We start from the raw sequence: 6,762 nt of genomic DNA on the forward strand, positions 1-6,762 counted from the left end.
TCTCTTGAGAGGAAAATGGCGAAAGCCTATCCTTCCTCTCCTATCACTTTCCTGTTATCGGCTTTCGTTGCCTACATAAAATTATAATCGGTTTACAGGAAAGCAAAGGCGCTGTATCTGTAGCACTTTCACCGGTAAGTGTGAGTTTGGACGGTACACCGTGGCTCGCGTCGCGTGGCGTTCCTTGACGCGCGTTCAAGTGTGGGATTGCAGACGGCAGGAACGCTAGACAAAAACGCATCTTGCGGAATATGACAGATTTCGCGCACGGAATTTCGTTCCATGAGCTTAGAAAGGCTTTGGCCTTAAAAATGTGCGCTAGCCATGAGCGCCAAGGTTAGTAGTAAGCATGTGCATGCACGGAACAAACGGGAAATTTTGAGCCTGCTCAAGGAAAAATGATTCTTTTTTTTTTTGTCCATTGAAACCGACCGTTTACAAAACGTGAATCATTAACCACTAGCTTCCCATTTTGTTTTGATTGCCAGTTTTTTATTTGATATGTTTCTCGCACAAAACTCGCTTCCAAAAACATCTTTTGGCGTAATGAATCATTCGGGCATGCCAACGCCAGTCGTTCAGAAGCTTCTCAAGCAAGAGCCCATTGCATGTGAGTCTAGTGAGCAGCACTTTCCACTGTTTATGTCACTTGACTAAGTGGATCCGACGAGTCTTGGTTGAGATCGAAGGATCGCTCGCCAACGAGCTTCCGCATTATACGCTCGGCATCGGCGTCTTTTTCGCGCTTTACTATCTGCATATTACAAGAGGTAGCAGCTTTCAACCGAAAACAGTGCACAGTTTAGCGGAAACATGGCGATTCGTTTAAAGTCAAGAGACTGGGTGGGCACGGGCAACCAGTGCGAATTTATATTGGAATGAAGGCGTAAGCTGGCTGCCATAACAGTATCGCGGTAAATGGGGCTCCCAAAGTGTGGCAGTACAGTCGAGCGCGATTTGAAGGTTGTGGCGCGAGCGTCGACCAGCCTTGCACTCCAAGCACCTGGCGGCCGGAAGTATGTTTCTCTATGGCCGGGTTTGGAACAGGAAAAATCATGATTTCGCACTATTATCTCCCTCGTTCGCTGTTCCATACAACAACCATCACCCCCGCAACAAACTCACCGCCCTTTGTCTCTATTCTAAGCTTTCCATTTGTTGCGATAAAGTGTCCAATTTCAGATAATACCGAAGATTGCGTCGTGCGCACAACGATCACTGCCTGTTAGCAGAACCAAAAGAAAAAAAAAAGGAAGTGATGTCCCAGTAGGGAGTGACGGCTGCTGAAGGAACAGCAAAAAGATTGATACCTCCCTCGCCTCGGCAGAGAATTCTGGGCCATGGCGCTGTTCATGTTCCCGGTCGACGCTCGCGCGATAACCTTCAAATTGCGCTCGACTGTACAGTGGTAGCGTCCGGCAAAGGTCGCGCATGCTCGGTCGTGTTCCCGATAATTTGATAACAGCAACACGATATGATAAAATAGTCTAATCAACTCTCGATTCGGTTCAATTTCCTGCGTTGCGCAAATATGTTGATTTTTTTTTTTTTTTTTACTCAACGTGATTGCAGAGGCCTCTGCTTTCATACCTCTATTAACTTGTCATAAAAATACTTCATCTTTCCGGCTCTTTTTAACTAGTCATGCATACAGAAGCCGAACTACTTGCGCCGGGCGCTCGGGCCACGCGTGCGCAATAGCGATAACTGTCTGGTTCGAGACCGACTATGAGTAAGCATTCGCGGACAAACTGATACCATTTTCTGTCTTTTGGGGGCTCGCTCGAAGCCGTGGCTCCACCGCCTGCTCTTGTGGGCCGAGCGCAGCCCGCGCCGCCAGCTGAGAAACCAAAAATCAGCAACTGGGAGCACGCTGCTGGCTTCGTTTCACGGTCTATCTTTTTTTTGTTCTGTTATTGTAGTTGAAGCCAGCGTTGACAGCGCTCTGGCGAGAAAAGCAGGCGGCGATGCCGCCGCTTCGAACGAGGCCCGAAAATACGCTCAATGCCATCAGTTTGGCTGCGCATGCTTATCATATTCGGTATCGAACCAGGCAGTTATCTCTAGACTGAATACTGGGCGAGTCGGCTGGAGTTAAGCATTTCGCGCAGTGCAAAATGCTTATCGCTAGACGTAGCGTGCGTATCCCGAGATGCCCTGGAGCACGCAGTTCTGTCCTTCCTCAGAGTAAAATGTATATAAAGAGAGGACACTCCCATAGGGCCCCAGCGGCCCACTTTTGGGTTTCAGCGCGCAGCGGAGTCGGCGAAGCGTGCACCAGCAAACCATCTCATATTCAAAGGACATTCAATGAACACCCACCACAAGATATCTGATGTCCATACGATGCTCACAAAAGCTGATATTATATTGACATAACATCCCCAGAATGTCCATTTTGACACGTGTGGACATCCATATAATGCCCACCGCATGCCCACACACAATATTGATGAAACACTAAATTATATTGTGTGGATATTAACCAATATATTTTAAGTGCCGTGAGTTGTGCATTAGGAGCACACTACTTTATAATAAGTGAGTAATTGCTCAATAATGCCCGCCCAAGCACAACCATATGGCTCCACTTGGGTGGACGTTATTGTGCAGCTATCCTGCAAATACAATTCTCCTTGGGGGATATCCCTAAATAAATTGGAGTGCACTATCTTAGTTTAAATTGAATTTACACTTTGCAGCGACTGCTGAAAATCTGCAAGGAAAATTATTGTTGCTGTACAGTCATGTTTATTTGGTATGTTTTATTTTGCCTCTATGATACCAGGTTCGGGGTGCACATTGATGACCTGTAAATATACAAAGGCAAATATATAAATATATACTCGCTAGTAACGGCAGCACATTTAAAACAATCATGAAAAACGGAAAACGGTGAGTATGCTGCGAACAAAGCGTGTTCACTGATGCGATCTGAGCTTGAAAAAATGAACTCAGCAGCAGTCGGAATGCACTGGCAGTATATCCTAAACAAGCACATTTGAGGAGGCAGCACTGCGTTCTTCACAAAATATTTTGAAGAGCAATGGGAAAAACTCACATTGTAAAAACACTGCAAGAAGTGGTAACGACAGCCCTTTTAACACAAACACGAAAAAAAAGTGAAATGAAACACGAAAAAAAAAAAGTGAAATGGTGCGTATCCTGCGATGGAAACATGTTCATTGGTGTAATTATGCGGACAATATACACATACATACAATGTAAACATCTACTAAGCCTCGCAAACAGTGGCAAGGATTTTGATGCAATCTTCCAGTGTTCACAGGGCAACAATCAGCTTAAATTAAAAAAGCATTATGTGTAAGAAAAAATATACAAGATCACCAGGATCTCACGAAGTATGACACAAGTGCCGAGACGGAGGTGACGTCTCGAGCCTCTGCGAGCCCAGCAGCATGCTGTGAATTCCTCGCTGGTGTTCCTCAATTTTCGTTTTCTGTTACGTTTCATAACACGTTCATAGAATACATTTGCTTCTCTGGCACTCGATATCACTTTTTATAGTGCTCGAATAGAACTTTAAATACAGCACATGAGTTCTAAGTGAATGTTCAACATCGAACAGTAAAAGAAGTGTTCATTAGTGTTTCTTAACATGTCCACTTTCCTTTTAGTGCTTATTCATGAGCTTACAGAGGTGATTATTAACCGACTTAATAAATGCGTACTATACATGAGATATACCGGTAGGGCAAAGGCTCGGTCAATGTGTATACTCTGTTTTCACCTCAGATGTTGTGCAGTGTGGCACGCATTTTTTTTTTAATTGTTTCTAATGCATCTTGCAGCTTCATGTACGATCCGCCGTTCTACTACTAGGAACATCCCCAACCTCGAAAGAAAGTACCAGCTGCTTCGGGAACGCATCTAGAAACTTCAGCAGTCTGCACACCGACGTCGCCAGAGGACCTTGGCCGAAATAGTAAATGATATAAGCACATATGTATCATCATCAGTTGCTGCACTGGTTGAAGCTCAGCAGCGTTAAACGCCGTATTTGCCTTTGCAGCAGCTACAACAAAGCATTTGCGCTGGAACTTGACTTTCATCCCAAAAGGGCTATATAATTTACACAGTTTTTTATGTAATCCTAAGTCAGGACACTGCAGCTCTGGTTTAGGGTGTGTTCCCTTGAAAATAGGTTTTTCCTTAAATATTTGAACTAGTGAGAAGCAAGGAGCTTCATTTTCAGCACAGGGCGTGCATGCAATATAACATTTGATGAGACGTACATACATTCAGAAAAATTTCTGCAACACGCCTTTTGATAAATATGAAGGCCTTGTGGAATACTGCGGCATGCAGGGGTGGAATCTTTGTGATAAGGCACTGGTATTCATGGCTAGAGGCATTGGAACATCATGAGAACAGCTTCTTGCTTACTTTTCGTGCGTGTGAATGCCTTTCTAAGGCTTTTTATTGAGAGACTTGTGTCTCGAGACAATATAGGTCAAGCCGTTTCTTTGTTCCATTCTTGATGCAAAAGTAGAACAGTCTTGGTAGACTGCATCGGTGCTGTATATGATGAAATGTTTTCCTTCTTCACACGAGTTAGGCTTCATTGGTTTGCGAGGCAAAGAAAGACCAAATGTTGTTATGTGGCTGCCAATGCGAAAGCAGCACACGGGTACAAAGGCAAAGTACTTGAGTCTACTCAGATTTCCGACGTTTTATTGCGGTTGTTAGTGAAAGGTTGTTTCGGTGGATGCATATATTTCAGTTGCGTAATATTTCGGTTGATGAGAATCTTACTTCCTTGTCATGATGTGTGCAAGTTGACTGCTATTTTTAAACAGATCACTTCACCAAATACACTATGCTTTCGTGTAATAATGTATTTGTACAGAGTGCTGTCATTAATTATTGTGGAGGCTCCCACGCGTTGGTTTCCATGCGGACTCTCCTTCACTTGTATTCCCTGATTTTGTTGTACATAGCTGTGCACAATTTATCTTGTAAATAATTATTCACGCGAAAAAAAGATGTGTTAACAGTACAGGCTTTGTTATGTGTCTTTTTCATCTAGCTTGGCCGTACTGCTGGGGCGACATACTACTTTGCGTTATTATTGAAGCTGTATATTCCATCTTGTTTTAAGGCCTTCTGTTTCATTTGCTGCTCCATGTTGCTGCTTGATCACGTCCGAGAGTTGGCATTAAACTGCTGCTGCTTCTCTGATGCTCTATTTCGCCTTTGTGTTTTTCGTGGTGTGCAAGCACTACGACGCATTTTTCACTCATCCGGCCAGTGCATGCCTGAAGAATGAAGGTGGATGTAATTAGCGGTGTAAAGCTGCATGCTTTTACATCACTCGCACAGAAAGGCAAGTCCAATAATGACGGAGACTTAACGACTTTTTTTTTTTTTTTTTTTTGCCGACTTGGCAGAGCATCGTTTAGCCTACATCGTCGTTAGCCTTGTCTTTCGCGTCCACGAGAAAAAAAGAGATTCGAAATCAGCGTCAAACATGCGTCACCGTGATGTCATTTTTTTTTGTTTGTTTGTTTTTATTAGTACTAGTAATTTAGACCCAAACGGAGGAGGTGTGGCGGTGCAAAGAAACTCGGGTCTCACTCAGTCGGTCCCCATGGGGTCTATGGAAGTTTCGCTGCCATGGGATCTACCTTGTGCCTACTTCGCAAGAACCTAACAAGGCCTGAAAAGTCTCACCAAGACCGACGCAACATCAATGGGGGCGAAATAAGAGTGTTGCAAGGTTTTTAAAAAATATTAGAGTTTTAATAAAATGCCTTACCACATTCACAAGCAAAGTTATCAAAATATCTATTCTTCTTACGTTGATTCATACTTCTTAATTTGTAGTAATTTCTTAATTTGAGTGTTTGGCCCCCCGACCTGTGGCGCTGTCGCGGTACGTCTAAACCGCTTTTGGCCCCAGTCTTCGCCACCACTCTACTTCTGCCATTGTTGTTGCGACTGTAGAAAGAAGGGAAAAAAAAAAAATTCACGGGCCTGCTACTGGCTCTTTAGCTGAGCCACCTCCGCTGCCTCGTGCGGACAAAAGAGAAAATAGAGAAGAAAGAGAGAGGAAGACATGCGTAGGCAACAGCTATCGTCCACCACCGAAGCGGTGGCGGGTGCAATGACTAGCGTTCGCTGCATTTCGCTGCAGCTGCGTCGGCGGGCGCACACGACAGTGGCGAGGCGAGTCGTAACACCAGGCAGTCCAGATTGCGCTATGCATCGGATAGCGACTCGAACGGTCACCGTGACAAACCGTACACACAGGCGCATCGCAAAGCTCTCGAGTGTGGCTGCTCGCGAGTAGCATGCTCGACATGAGTGATCCTGCCACGCTAACTCTACTCCGCCAAGTCACTTTTTAGCAAGGAAAGTTGTCGCGGATTCCTCTGAAGGAAAACTTAAAGGTTCTCCATTTTTGTTTCCTGTAGATAGGAGGGACTTTTCTCCCCAACAAATTAAGTTGAGCGGTAAGCGTTTTATTACAGCTATGTCTGTACGTGGAGCATTTACCGATGTGTTGGTGCGCTCGCAGTCTATAACATCTGAACTCTCGAGCGCTGACGATGCGTACTTTTTCCGGATGAGACAGAGAGCGGACGCCCTTGAGGAGGATATCTGTTGAGAAGGCTTTAATTAGGTTGTCCGGGTGGGATTGTTTTTTTTTTTTTTTTTTCTTCTTTACTCTCTCTACTATCAGTTTATATCACGGTTGTCACAGGGTCCGAAGTGACTCCATCCGCGAACAGCTGTTGA

The sequence above is a fragment of the Amblyomma maculatum genome, chromosome 1, assembly GCF_055883805.1.
Source record: "Amblyomma maculatum isolate TAMU_Amacu chromosome 1, ASM5588380v1, whole genome shotgun sequence".
NCBI lineage: Eukaryota > Metazoa > Arthropoda > Arachnida > Ixodida > Ixodidae > Amblyomma > Amblyomma maculatum.